Here is a 15,635-nt window from a genome sequence, read left to right on the forward strand (position 1 = left end):
AAACAGTCCAAATGTCTTTCACATCATCATTTAAGCCAAAGCACATTCAGTTTAGTTTAGGCTGCATCTTTAAGTCGTTAAGTCAGTTAATCGATAGCTCAACTGACAAAGACCGAATTGTTTAGTATTCAGATAATCACATTTTTTAAGTAAATGTTCAAGCGAGGTCAAACATTTCTTATTTCCAGCCTGTCAGTTGTGAGGATTTGCTGCTTTTTGGTTGTTGTTTCTAGACCAAGCAATTAATTGAGAAAATAATCTGCAAATTCATCAATAGTGAAAATGATTGTCTGCAGCCCAACAACATTTTTTAAACGAGTGTAATAAAGGGTAAGAGTCAGTGTCAGCTCTCCTGTTGCCAGTAAGATTTAAGGATTCTGTCATCGTTTAATACTGAAACACATTTATGTGTTTTGTTTTCTATTAAGACAAATCCACACATAAATTCTGAACATATGGGAAGCAACGAGTCATTGAAAAGATTGGGGACGTGTGTGCTCGACTGGAAACTGTGTTACAAACTAGTCCAAATGGGTCATGGTAATATTAGCCTCAGCAGCTTCTCTGTTATTTAAAAGTGCCCAGAAACATGTCAAGTGTAATGGTCCTTGGAAATGTTATCTCCTCAGTGTGGAGTGTCCTGTGCCTAGTGTGGTGAATGTAAGTGGCACTTTTCGGATCCATGTAGTCGTCATACTTTTTTTCTTTTTGCTTTAGAAGTTACTGAGGGGAAGACGGAGCCCGTCTCTTTCATTTCTGGTGTGTTGTATCTATTCCTGTTTCTCTACAACATAGTGTCGACTTTTTCAGCCAATTTCTGTTAAGCACTTGACCTGACGCACAGTTTCTATATTTAAACTGCAGCATCTTTATTTAAGCTATTAGTAAAATGCAGTATTTGTGCATGTGCACTGACAGGTTTTCTGTGTTTGATGTTTTCCTTTTAGCCTTTCTGTGGCTTTTCCATGATCCCTCTAAATCTGTGCAGAGACCACGGATAGAAGTGTTTGACAGCCAAAAAGTGCTTGTCCTACTCCTTAAAGCAGGTGAAAACACACAGCAGAGCCTCCAACAGTGGATGAGTTGACTGCAGGCAGTGAATACAGTTACGGTTCTGTGAAAAAGCAAGGTCATAGTATTAGTCATCGCGCTGAGGAGGACCATTAGTGGTCACACCATTGTCATATCCGTTTAGAGTAAAGGTAGAACCGTGAACAAGATAGTAGTGTGCAGGTATGTGTTTTTTTTCCTTTGTATGCCGAGCACCCACAGAGATTTTATGGATGTCCGTTGTCTCCTGATGATTGAATGAGGATAGTCAACAAATGTTAAACTGAGTGTTCTTGACTTCATTTGATGGAACATGTTGCTGCAAAAGAAAAAATGCCACGTAAAACAGTAAAAAAAACCCATTATGTCCACTATTGATCCAACTTTTACTGATTAAAAAATACAAACATAACTGTAGAGCTGTTGAGCTTTGGCAGAATATCATTAATCGCAGAATTATTATTATCGCAGAAGCTCGTGTGAAGCGGAATTGACAGCAACCGCTTGTGAGCGCACCGTGGAAAAGCCCACACTCCCATCTTGCAAGACTCTGATACCCGACTTTGATCTGTCTTCTGACACAGCTATCATCAGTCACAGTTCGTTTGACACATCTTTTATTTCTGGTAGCAGCATGCGCCGCTGACATTGACTTAACCATTGCACAGATCCGTTCCACTTCACACAAGCTTCTGTAATATCGGTTTCATAACATCATCAAATTATTTTGTCCTTTTTATTAGCGATGGCTCCTGTTTCACGTAACCACGAGGACTTTGAAAACGGCAGCATTCAGATAGAGGAAGGGGAGGAGAATGCAGATTAAAAATAGGCTTTATACCCACAGTCTGCATCCTGTGAGTCAGACTAGTGTCATAATATGGGTGCACTCTTTAAGGGCATAGATCACCATGGTAACTAAAGCTGCAAAGCTAACTTGATCTGGAGCAGGCTATATTCAGACTAGGGATGTCCCAAGCTGATATTTATAATTCATAGCAGCATTTCAGTCATACTGACCTTACTCAGGCTGTGTAAAAAGCACTGACACACCTCTATGCTATTTAAGAGACTGGCGTGGTGTTCTTCATCATGATACTCGTTGAGACTGAAGAATTCTGCTCTTAGTGTAATTGGTTTATCTGTATAACACACTTGTGGCGGGTGATTTTAATTAATGATCTGAGAAATGTCTGTGGGTCAGCAGTACTTAACAACCTCTTTGTTTTTTTCCTGATAATAAATCAGACAAACATAAGCACTTGTTTATCGATTTCCTTTCTTGGTCTGTTGCCCACTGGCTGTTAAAGCTGTCTTAACAAATAGCAGGTAATGTACATCAATAACTGTAGATATCAATATTGAATTAAGAGCCCATTAAAATGAAGGTCTTTGATACAGTAGGTTGATGGCCCATAACAGGTTTTGCGAGTTGGTGCTTGTGAAAAAATGTGTATTTGCATAAGCTTTGACATGCTGTTCTGTCGGTTGTAACATACATCTGTGCATTCAGTCTCTCCCTAATGATTTCCCTGCTTCTGTGACCCAGTTAGGAGAAAAAATCTGTCTCTGCCTCATTCGGTCTTGCTGTCTATCAGCAGATGTGTTCATAACGCCAAATCCTCCTTTAGTTTGGTGTCTGCTGGCTGATTGGAATATCACCTACATAACACATGGAACAATTTGAAACTTATGCTATGGGAGAGTTTTGAAAGGGTAATGACTACTGAAGAGCAAAGAAAAGTTCTTGGATGTAAACCCTGCGAGGAATGGTCTGTTATATCAGATACAGATAAGCGTCATATCTCTACTAAAAGCTGCCTTCATGCTCTGTAGACTAGCTGAGTTTATGTGCATTGTCCTCAGGGTGACTCCGCCATTCTAATCTTAACTATATGTTGGGTTGGGTGCATAGTCAAACAGTCCCTTAGTGCAACACTGATACAAGGACATGCATTTTATATAGTAGACAACACATGCAAAATTCATGCTGAAGAAATGTAACATATTCTAGGTCAGTGCAGTCGGCACCTGCTAGGTAAATCCACCATAAGGGTTAAAAGTAGAAGTGCTAGAAACATTTTATCGCAAATGAGTATTGGACACAAACCTTATTTTATTTCATGCATACTGTAGCTTATTGTTCGGAAAATCTGGATATGCAATTGCAAGAAATTGCAGTCGGCTTGTTCAGTTATATGACGCCACTGCTGAAGCATATGTGCTGTTGCAAAGAAAACACACTGAATTTTTGGTAAGGTTTGGGACAATGATTAGGCTCAGTGCAGCCTGGTTCATCCATATTCATGTTCATTCATATCCACTGCAGAGGAACACACAGCCAGAAAAAAATCAGTTTATAAATATCGTGTGCTGCACTGCACACATTTCTGTTTCTCTTTGATTCTTGTTCAGTTTTTTTTTTTTTCTCTCCAGCTAATCACATGACTTCTGACACTGTAAATGCGTATTTCTTTAAGAGGATCAGTACATTGATTTTGTCTTAAATGATTTAATCAGATCTGTTTTTTTGCATGTGATGGTTTGTCTCCACAGCTGGTTTGGAAAAGCAAGGGTTAACAAAAGCCGTTGATAACCAGTTTCATGAGAGAGGTTGCCCAGGATCGATATCCCGGTTGTCTGGAGTGATAAAGAGACCCAGCATCCCTGTGAACAGACTCCGACTCTGTTCAGACCTACCGGCCTCTATTAATATGTGTTATATGTGCTGTCGTCCAGTTGAGATAGATTGCAGCTCAAATCTGCTTTCAGCGCTTCATGTATCTCACTCATATCTTAGTGACTTTATCTTTCGCTGCTCGAGATGCAAATTACCATATGCATCACAACAGACTGTCATCTGTTCTGGGCTCCTGACTTGACTGACATGTCCCAATAGAAATTATACAATTAGTCTCGTTTGGGATCCATGTACAGGGATCCATAATCTCATTGTTTTTGCTCAATGAGATTGTGGTCTATTGTTGCTACGTGTGTCACACAATTAATGACAGCACTGGGACAAAAATTACTTTTACATCTGCCTGCACGTACTACAAAATTAACTTACTGGCCCTCCAGTGCAGCTGTAATGTGTTTGACCACATGTGGATGCAGACCACCTTTAATTGTTGCCTGAGTCATTGCATTCACAATGTGTTTTGGGTAGAATTTTTAGAGCCGTTGCTTTATGAAAGCTCCGTTTTAGTGCTTAAATGTGCTTAAACAGCTACTGTTAGCCAGTGCTGGTGGCAGTGTAACTCAAATGATGTGAAATCTGGTTTGAAGCATAGTGGTGGGTTTGGGCCCATACAGAAGCTCCGCGTTTGGCTCTCATTTGCTGCAGCGTTCTGCGATTTAAACAGGCTGAACAGGCACAGGCTGGTCAGCACCTTGTTCACTGACCCTAATACACCATCGCCTGCCTGCGATGTCATGTGACCGATTGCAGTTTTAGCACAGCTCCGTGTTTACATCTGTTTACCACTAGTGCTAAAAGAACTAACAAGTCGTGCGTGCTCCCACCTTGATCCGAGAGTATCTCCTTTCAGTGTTGATGTCATTAAACGAACACACCTTCTAACTGCAGTGAGTATACGAGTCTTTGTGTTTTCTCACAGCCTTGTATAGACAGCAGTTTGAGAACGAGCCAAATGTGATATTAGTTCAGTGGTCTATTAGCAGAGCAAAGGAACAGACTGTCTAGGACAAGGGACAGAGAAGCTGGTATTACTAATACTCAATTAGCCCAGTAATAAAAAATAATGACATTATTACCATAGCAAACAAAACAAATGAGCAACATTATTACTTGGCTCCATCTCTGTGACCGACTGCATGAAGAGCAGAAATAAGCTCTGCCCTTTTTGCCAAGTTTGCCAGTTAAATTTTTATTACATTATATTAGGAAATCTTTTAACTAATGTCTTCTTTCAACTCTCCAGATCCTGCATTTGTATGAGTTTCAGGAGGAAGTCCTTGAAGTGTCTGTTGGCGCTTAAATATGTATTTTTAACCTTTTTTATCTTTATAGAAATAAGCAGGTTTAGAGTAATATAGCCACTGGTCAGTATTTGCCTGGCAAATGTACACACATACACACTAGCACGTTGGTTATAATTTGCATATTATAAATTCAAACTAGATTTAGATTTAAGGTGAGTTTTTGTCACTTGAAATTGCCACCGCAGTGAGCTGAAGTGTACAGAGAGATGCTGGGTGCACACTGTCAGATTGCATGTACAGAATGAAAACATGACATTCGTTTATCAGCTACACTTAAAAAATATTTACAAGATTTATGAGCACAGAGTTTCTAAAACAGAAGCACATAAACAGTATGAAGTACTTCCTCCTTGACAGACTTCATGTGAACAAGGGTGCAAGTGATTTCCTTCACCGTCTACTTTTGGTTTCACAGTATGGCTGCTGTGGCGGTAAGGCTCTCTGACTGAAAGGCAAGTAACTGCAAAGGAGAAGAGGCTGTTGTCCTAGCTGCAACGCCCCCATCCCCCACAGCTAACACCCCCAATTTGGAAATTGACAACTCTCTTGGTTTATTCCAGTGATGTAGGGAACTTTTGTTTGGCAAGATCCAGTATCCCAAATAGAGATGAGGATAAAGGCGCCCAGGAGGAAGTGGAGCAGAAACTAATGAGTGTCAGTGCGGTCCAATGTGTTTGCAGCTGATTGGGAGACCCTATGAATAAGTCAAAATGTCTCTCTCCCTCTCTGTCTTTCACCTCACCTCTTTCCTTTTCTGTTTTCCTCCCTCCCTTCGTTCCTGCTCTATAGCTCTATTGTGCTCGATGAGGATAGTGGAGGGATGATCCTATCTTTTAGCTGGCTCAGTTTGTCTCAGATCAGCTGGCAAGGCTAAAGCTTTTCCAGACATGCAGCGACAATACTCTTGTGTTGTGTTCTGACCTGAGAAGCTAGATTATGTCACATTTCAAGGCTGAGTCTTGTTCAGGTTCTTGTTTTTTTAAGAGAAACTGGATTATATTTTTTACTAAATAGACAGATTAGGCATTACAAAGTGTGTCGCTTGCACTATTGCTTCAGCAGCACGGTCTTCAGTAGCAAAATGAGCTACCGCAGCTTGATCGTGATCTTATTCAAGTTCTCGTCACGCTGTTAACACATTTTGATAGCATGGTGTGAAAATTACCGAGCTCCTCATGGTGAAAATTCCTTTCTTATGTGTTTCGATCCGTGTGTCCTCAGGCAGTGCTAACTTGGCCCATAGGAGGAGCCTGGCTATTTCAGGATATCCTAAACTTAATAAATTCCACCTCCACTCAACCGCTCTCTGTAGTTACTGAGGTATTTGCTGACAAATCAATTTTTTTTGTCAAACATGAACATGAGCTTCCACAGTTGCAAAGCCAACCCCTAACAAGCATAACTTAACATGATGAGAGAGGAAGAGGTTCTTTTGACCTAAATTTGACTGCTAATTAACATGCGCCATGGAACAGTTAAAAAAAGATCTTACAGAAGCTTAATCTAATCCCATTATTCGGTTTGGATTTTGGCAGTTTTCCATCACCACTCACAAGGGATTAGACAAGCGATCAATACAACAATATGTATCGCAAGAAACTGTATAGGCACCATGGGCACCAATATCACATTGTCTTGGGAACTTGTCAGCTGGTCTTCTTATTATCTCATTATGTTGTTCACCCATGGCTCGCAGAAATGTACGTTTTGTTTTCTTAGCCGTCTAAAAAAAGGAGGGATCTTCTAATGCAGTGACTGTTTTTATTACCAGGTTGGAAAAAAGAAGAGGAAGTGTTTCCTGCTCAGTTGCAGATATTGTGATGTTAAACAGATGATTGTCTGTTTATCATTTCCTTGGGCAGTGTGCAGTGTTACAGTAGAACAGTGTTGTAGGTTACCATGTAATTCACAGCTCTTTTCCTTACAAATGAAGGCAACGGTGGGAAGGACAACTGCCAAAAACACGATCAAAATTGGATTGTAAAGGTTTGAGAATGGTCGCTGTTTCTTTAGGTGCTCATGTTTTCGTTTGTCTTTGTGCTTTTTCGTTAGATAAGCAAATTGTTGCTGTTGGATCTGTCATCTGCCATCCACTGGGATCCAGGCACTTGAGTCCTAAATGACAAGGTACATAAGGCAGCCCAGTCAAGCAATCTCCTATTGCTAGAATGTATTCCTTTATTTATTACTCCAGTAACTCTACCCTGCAGGTTACACAACCATTGATTTGTGATATTCTTTTTTCTGTTAAACAGCCTGTTTTGTTGTCAGCAGTTAGGTGACACATCAGATACATCAGCAATAGGGTGAATTGTTTGTGGGGTTAATTTCTTTTGGATTTAAACTTACATTTCTCTCTCAAGCAAACATGATTGTATGAACAGCTTTGCTCTCACGGAAGTGACGTATTTATGTCAAACATGAGGCCAACTCTGACAAGAAACAACAAGAGTGCCCCACCCTGTTCTCCTGGAGGCCAAGATACATGATACACCTGCCAAACTAGCCCTGTGTGCAATCCTATTTCATCTTAAAAAGGTAAAAACAAATCTGCTTTTATAGCAGCGTAGTTTTTTTTCAGACCATTCCTCATTGACAATTGAATACAATGTAGTTAAAAGCTTTAGGGCTCCAGTTAGATAGCAGTTTGACAGAAAATGGCTGCACAATATAAGCTATAAGCTATACAAGTTAAAAGAGAGAGAAATGGATAAATGAAATGATCGTCTCCTGTTTGCATATGCACATTTTCTTTCTGTATGTTGTCAGTGTACTTTTATATGGCAAACTTGTTTTTAAAAAAAAAGGTCCCTTTGTTGATGTTGTTTGACCCACTTTCAAAATTTTGCATGACCAATACACAATTCCCAGCAGGATATGCCCACTTAATTTGTGTCATTTGTCAGGAAGGATCAACATAGTATATGTACAGGCTGCCTGCAGGCTTACATTTTGGGTCAAAAGGACAAACCTGCCAAAAACCCCCTTCAGGGTGCTAAAAAGACTTGTGTTGTCTACACCAACGCAAACAATAAAAAAAATCAAAGCTTAATTTCGGACCCTCTAGAGAGCTCATGCTGAGCTGTGAATATGATAATTCTGATAATATTTTTATATCAAAGATGATACAGATACCTCGTGAAGACCTGTGTCGATTTTTACTGTTTAATACACATTTATGGTCACTTTCTTGTAATCAAACATACACTGCCTGGGCTAGCACAATATGTCATTGTGTTTGAATAGCTGGATTAATTCATTTCTCCAATATTGGGGTGCGTTATAAAACATCGGCTACAGACGTCTAGACGGTCCAAGTAAAGCATAAAGTTAGTTTGTCTCGAGGACACTATGGATGCACATGTCTCTGACCTGAATAGTGAAGACCGGATGACAGGAGGCATAACATGCTTCTCCCACTTGAGAGTGCTTTGTTTCTTAGCTTTGCTGCGGGGAACAGGTTTGCATTTCTAAGCTGGAGGATTTTTGAAGTGCAACATGTCCACATTTACTCGTTTGACTACTTGGCGTTTCCCTTAACTCAAAGCCATTCTGTTTGCATAACTTTCTCACCACTGCTGGCTTTGCAGCAGTATGACTTGCACTTGATGCCTGGATCCAAACAATGGTCAACACACTAGTCTTTAATTTTTCTTTTCAGTCTTTTTCTTTTTCATTAATCAAGACCATATTGCAAAAGGCACTGCTGAATGGTGATTATTGCATCACTATGTAAGCACATTTTCAGCTCTGTGATCAATGCATCCCTGCCAATGATACAACCATTCATTCATACGCTATGATCGCAATATGAATTGTATGTGACAATAGTTTCAGAGGGTAGGAGCTCACTTCTCACGGGAAGTTCCTGTTCACATACACTGGGACAGAATCTCTTATGAACCTTATTTTTAGAAACCTTTTTAGAGAAATCATTTCGGACTGTTCAAGGACCTGCAGCTTAATCTTTCAAGGCCACTCTCAAAGTATGCAGGACCTTCTTTTGAAGCTGTGATTGCTCCTGATCCTTCTTTGACGTTAATATCTTTTAATTCATAGACAGAAATGTATTTTGAAATATTCCAGAGATGTTGAAATATGCTCCCAGAGGATAGACATTTTTGTGTGAACTCTTACTGCTGCATTAAACTTGGCTGCCAGCGTTGGTGCTAGGGACTGATTTTTCATGCTTGGGTTCCTCATGCTAACTAGTAGTTCTTAATGAGAATTAATCGGTGTAACAGCTGTATCTAGTGAAATACACTATTACAGATTGAATTAAGTATCCTTATGCATGTGACATTATATCATAGCAGAACCTCTAACTGATTATTCCATGCACACAATTTCAGCCAACAGTGCTTTGGCCTCTGATGCAGTTTTGCCATTATTAAACCTAATAATAACCTCATTATTGCCCAGTGGCTTTAAACCTGCAATAACAGATTTTTTTCTGCAAAATATACATTACACATTTTTAAGTTGATGTGTTGAACTTATTTTCACAACCAGGTGTTTGGGAGGAACATTGTTATTCATTTGGAGTCGTGTTTCTGACCACCTGGTAAATGTCATCAAACATTCTCAAACTTGAGCGGCTGTGGCTGAAAACAGAGCTATGAGGTCAGTGAGAGTGAACCAAAACATTGTGATTTCATACACTGTTAATATAGAATAGTTCCTTCAAAGAAAAGTCTCATTTTCAGCTCCTGCTTCAGGATGAAGTGTCTATTTGCTCCAGAGGTGTGAGATTCATCAGCTTGGTCTCCTTGTGTCGTCTTCAACATGTTTCCGATGCAGCTAGAGATCGCTGAAACTGAAGGCAACATGAAGCCAGATGAAGAAAGGCTCAGTAATCATCATTTTCTTTCTCCAAAAACCAGACAAGCTGTTACTCCTGTGTAAGAAAATCCAACCTGTAAATTGCAGTAGCTCACTCTCAGTTCTGTGTTTACCGAAGCCTCTTAGTTGAGTACAGCTTCTACTTGAAATACAAATTTATAAACTAATGATCCACAGTGGTTCTCTTTGACGTTATTTCTGAGAATGGGAAAGACTACGGGCTTTATTTTGACCCATCTTTCCATTTGTGTTTTCATTGTTAACTGTTTTAAAACGACATTTAATGAGCAGACCTCGTGACTTTAAATGGAGGTTGTGTTATCCATTACCATATTCTCCTGTAGGCAAACGAGGCAAATGCGGCAGTTGTCTGCATGGATACATGACTGTGACCTGAATGTGTCTGACCTGGTTATTGAGACTTGGCAAACTGCATATTGCTCCCTCTGTCTTTCTTGCTTACATAGACAAACACACAAACAGACAAGTGACTGTATCTGATACACAGTCCTGTATCTGTCTTTACTGGGGAAGCATCATCTCTCAACACAACATTGGAGGAGAGGAGAGGGCTTTTTAAGAACTTTATTTTAGAGTCTAAAACAATGTCCATTTATTCTACTTATAGCAAATACATTTGGGAAGACAAGTTCATCTAATTAGGTACCACACAAGGCAAAAGTTAGACATTTACCTCAAGTGTGTGCTTAAGTGGTATTGCTTTTAATGTCTGGCCTGCTAATTTGCCATTCATTCCTCTGCTCTTTCCATTCTTGGCCATCTGTGAGAGTAGCCTAGATCATGAACAGATAGCCCTCCAGGTCCTCTTGAGTTGGAAACGAGACAAGAAACATTGGTCTGTTGCACTTGAGCTCACAGTAAATTCACACACTTATTTCACTGTAAACGTAAATCGGCTCATATGTTATAGTTCAAAAGAAATGATTGCGGTAAATAAGAGAACTTCGTATATGCAGTGTCATGTGGGAGTGATCTTAGTCCAGGATGGACGACGTTCTCAACTCTGCGTCACAAGCCAGACACAATGAAACCCAACGGCTTGTGTATACTGCTATTTTTCTGTGGTCGTCACATGCTGCATTACAGGAAAATTATATTTGAAATAATCCAATTTGGATTAAAAATGTTTTAAACCTGAAAATTGCATAACGGCATTAAAAAAAACACAGCATGACTCACAGCTTTGCATAAATGGCTCCCTATATTATATTTTATATAAAATCCATGAGGAGAGGAGTGTCAGCCAGTAAATCTTATGGCTGGAAGGTTTATGCAGGATTTGGACGGCCTTCATCCCCAGAAAGGGCAATATGTTGCAGTTTTGAACTTCCAGAAACATTATAAAGGCATTGGTGAACATGCAAAATGTCACCAAAATGGAGCCCATGTTTTTTTTTTTCCTTACTGTCATTTTGGATATTTAACCGAAACAGCTGGTGGTTCCATTGTTTTTGCAGACTGTAGGGGGGCGTTATTGGCAGCTCCTGTACCACTAATGCAGGAGGTTATGGTTGGTGCATTAAGATGGTTGTTTGGCAGCTTAGGAGCACCAGTAACCTTAAAATTGGATTAGTTTAACCTGCCAATGTTACTTTACTTGGTATGATTGATCTGAAAATATTCTGTGATGGACAAATATAGGTTTAGTGCTCGGGCAGCCATGAGCAAATATACTGTTTCAAAGAACATGAGAACTATGAAATATACTCTACTCAATAACTCCTATAGTTATTGCAGCATTGTTAATAAGCACTAATGTCATTGTTCAGGTCTCCTCTCAGCAGAAATGAGTCTCAAGGGCCCATATTTAACTGGATCTCATATTTAATTAAGAACTTACTGGCAGAGGGGATTTTTGAGCAGACTACTATTTATAACCAGCAGGGCTCTCTCCTTCTTTGCCCTGGTTAAGTCTTAACGAGGAAGAAACTGCTCTCCAAAATCCAGACTTGTATTTTGAACATGGTCAAAACTAAATGTATTGCTTTGTATAAGGTTTTTTAACACGGAATGGTATGGACCAAAAAACATTATAATAAAAACGACTGTGTACATATGCCCCAACCTTTTTTTAGGCTGCAAACAGCTTTACTTTAAGCTAGTTGTCTTAGCAAAACCATTAATCCACTCTCTGTGCCTTGAGAATTATGGACACCTCTGGAATCACCAGTCAGGTTGTTTAAAATGAAAGTTTAGATGATGCAACATTTATGCAAACAGTTATGTAAACTGTTCTAGCAGGTCAGAAGTAGACCTGTTCATCTTGTTTCAGCCTTTTGCATCTCACATTTTGCTTTCAAAATGGATGACTCTGCTGCGGGTTTGAGACCTTGCAAATATTGGATCCAATGTAGAAATGGGACATCAAGCGATAAGGGAAAGGGGGAAGAAAAAGGCAATCATACAGAGATGAAAAAGGAGGCAAAATGATGAGCAGAGTGCTTTGCTACAGAAGACAGCCAGCTCACAGTTGATAAAGCAGCTACTTAATTTGATAAGGCAGCTCTACATTCTGTGAAGCACAGAAGTCTAATATGTGCTAACCCTTGTCAATAAGCAAGGCTTTTCAGCGTTTCCCCAGTTTTGACATGGATTACCAAGCAGGTGAAATAATTCAATTAGCCGTACTCAACATAAATTTCACAATTCTGCACACTTTGTTGCTATTGGCTTCTCTGCTACTGTGACTCAGGAATCAACATTCCTCACAAAGTATTTGAACTGTGACCATTACCTGTTTGGTGATACAGAGCTTTAAAATGATTTTAATTGATTAGACAGCCTACTCCTACAGGACAGACACTTGCAAGAAACCCTTTTCTCAAAATATTGTGCTTTCTGGGAACAAAAGGACATCTTTTTTCTTTCACAGTCTTTGCACTGACAATGAAGTAATAGTTGACGTCAATTGACACTTGTGGTGAGCCTGTCTCACAGGATACCCTGTTTCACATCTCAGCAGAAATGTCATCAGTCTTCACGTCGCCAGGAAGTGGCTTTCAGAGACACAACATGTAGTCCATGAAAGGCTGTGGTTGTAGTTCTGATCACAAAGCATGGTTATATCGACAAACATATACAGTATCTAACCTGAAAATGTTACATTGGCTCTCTGAGAAAGAGGAGGCAAACGTATATCTATACATCTATGTATTGTTCAGCAGCCCCAGTGACTTTTAGAGCACTGGTTCAGTTGTCTATACAGTTCATAGACAACACAGTAGGATTATAATCTTCAATTGATGGGACACTGAGTGGAGAAATGCAGAAAGTGTTTTATCTCACTACTCCATCTTTCTTTCATCGTGAGTAATCTGCTATATTGCTTCTTGATGTACAACAACGTTGCATGAGAATGTGGTGTGATTATGGTCAAGAAGTCCTAAGAAAACAGGATAAGCAAAGCAAGTTCGAATGATTGCCATTTTATTAATCAATTCATTGTCCTAGCATTACCTTGGTTATGCAGTGCAGAAATGTCAGTTTGTCTACATATTTTCTACAGTGACATTTCTCTACTAAGTGAAGTGGAGGACAGGCTGGTACCAGCTTGTGCGGAAGGTCAGGAGATAAACATTCTTATTAATCACCTCATTGAATGGCAGAGAGGATGTAACCTTTGGAAGTGCACTGCCTTATTCTTAGTCTTGTTCGTTCTCTGGGGGATCCATGACATCTCTATAACCTCAGAGTTGTGAAGGCCTGAACAAATGAAGTGAAAATAAGACTGCATTCATTTGCCTCCGGCCCATCCGTGTCTAAAGAAATAACGTGGGAATTATTCATCAGAGTAATTATGATAGTCATCTCAAAGGGAATCGAAATGAAGACGCTCTGGATTGAGAATATTTAAAATCCCCTGCAATGTGAGCCAGGGTGAGTGGGCCGAGAGTGAAAGGGAGAATGAAGTGTGTCGCAATGTGTGATAGCTCAATGAAAGTTTCATTGGATAGCATACAAGAGCCATTTGACTCGAAGAGAATGTCATAACCTCTTGGAAGAAAAGGAGGCCATTTATACCATTCACATAACTTAGGTTACATGAGTTGACATCGGCGCTCATTTAAACACATCATATTTGTCTACTTCTTAAATATTGTAGCAGACTGGTAATCCATTTTGTGCTAGAGGCATTGAAGGAAAACTGTTCAACCCTCTTTCACTTCTTTATCAATACTTGTAATGAACCAATAAATCCTAGTGAATCAATACAGATTATAATGGAAAGCCATAAAGCCACCCAAGGCCCAGATTTAGAATTAAATTTCCCGTTTTTTTGAGGTCACCTCAGACAACACTTGGGATTAAACATCTTATGGTATGTGCAATACTGGTTCTACATTTGTGAGACAAACACAAAGCCATGCTTGCACCGACAAAAACGTTACAGTTCTAAACAAGTAGTCTAGTGGACTTTGCTGGGGTGTGGGCGTGTAGCTGTACGTCATTGTGTGTGTGGGAGGACTGCATCTTTAAACACAGCATGTTTATAGTCAGTACTGGGTACTGTAGTAAATTGTGAGTCAGATATTGGCTTGACTGTTAGCGGTCTGTGATGACAGAGTATATTTAAAGTCTTTGATTTCTTTTAAGCATTTCCTCAAGAACAGCAGTATTCTTTTAATGTGTTCAGTTTTATGATTCTACAAAAAAACTGCCAATTGTCCCACAGATGAAGAAACTGCATATTCCAGTTAGAGCTTCAGCTTGTTACATATACAGCACATATGCATATACAGTATACGAAGCACAGTGGCCTACTGCTGCAACAATAATACAGCTTTGTCATACATTCAAAGAGATGAACTGCAAAGCCTTACTAAAATACATTCCACTACAGAAGAAAGCGTGTAGGCTAGATGTAAGCATTCAAATAGATGCAAGTCTTGTTGTTATGATGAGTCCAGTCTAACAGAGCCATCCTGCTCAGAGTAGAAAATTGGGAAGATGCTGTAAAAGGCACTTTTGTCTTTGTCACAGATCAGATTACTTACCCTCATTTCACCACGAATTCAAAGAAAACAATCATGGTTTTGTTTTCTAGAGTCACGCAAGACCACTGAGACCTAAGAACGCCGGTGAGAACCAAAACCAGAGGGAGAGCGAAACTGGAACTTCAGGTTCCACTGAGCTGCATACCCCCGCTACAGATACTGACAACAGGGTTGTCTTTCTACCCATTTCAGCTGTAATTCCAGCCATCTTTTCCTGTTGCTTAGTATCTGTATTCATGAATTGCTTCCTATGTTTAGTCAACAAGCCCTATTGTGGGGACAATGCCAAATGCCAAACGCCAGTAGCTGTAAAATAAGAAAGACGGCATGGATATGCGCCTAAGCTGTGCTTGGAACTGCTTTGAGAATATGGAGCATGGAGACGTGGCTCTGTGTGTCTTAGTCAGTTGCTGAATTGTTGTCCTCTTAACTCAATATCCCACTGCATTATTGAGAAGCTGCAGTTCTCCCGTTGTGCAAGCTGGGGTTGAGGGGATGTTGCTGTTAATGAGGCGCCCTGAGGAAAGGCATCACTATACGACTATACAAACACATTTTTTTGTCAACTGTACTCAAAATATATATGAAATATAAAACTAGAGAGTAGCCACAATGCTGAATCAGTATGGTGCAGTAGAAAATCTGATGAGAAGTGAGTGCCCAACCATCCTCACACACACACACACACACACACACACACACACACACACACAGGGCATCCAG

At 39.8% G+C, this 15,635-nt stretch overlaps 1 protein-coding gene across 5 annotated transcripts in view; it reads left to right on the forward strand.

The window, feature by feature from the left end:
* erbin (erbb2 interacting protein) overlaps positions 1-15,635 on the forward strand; it is a 47,576-nt gene that overhangs the window by 2,865 nt on the left and 29,076 nt on the right. Inside the window, exon 1 of one of the 5 annotated variants that reach the window (XM_070851175.1) lies at positions 7,105-7,182. The exons of the other annotated variants lie outside the window; for them this stretch is intronic. The gene's annotated coding sequence lies outside the window, so the exon portion shown is untranslated. Of the gene's footprint in view, positions 1-7,104; positions 7,183-15,635 lie in introns of those variants that run through there. 5 annotated transcript variants of the gene reach the window in all.

The sequence above is a fragment of the Pempheris klunzingeri genome, chromosome 19, assembly GCF_042242105.1.
Source record: "Pempheris klunzingeri isolate RE-2024b chromosome 19, fPemKlu1.hap1, whole genome shotgun sequence".
In the NCBI taxonomy this organism is placed as follows: domain Eukaryota; kingdom Metazoa; phylum Chordata; class Actinopteri; order Acropomatiformes; family Pempheridae; genus Pempheris; species Pempheris klunzingeri.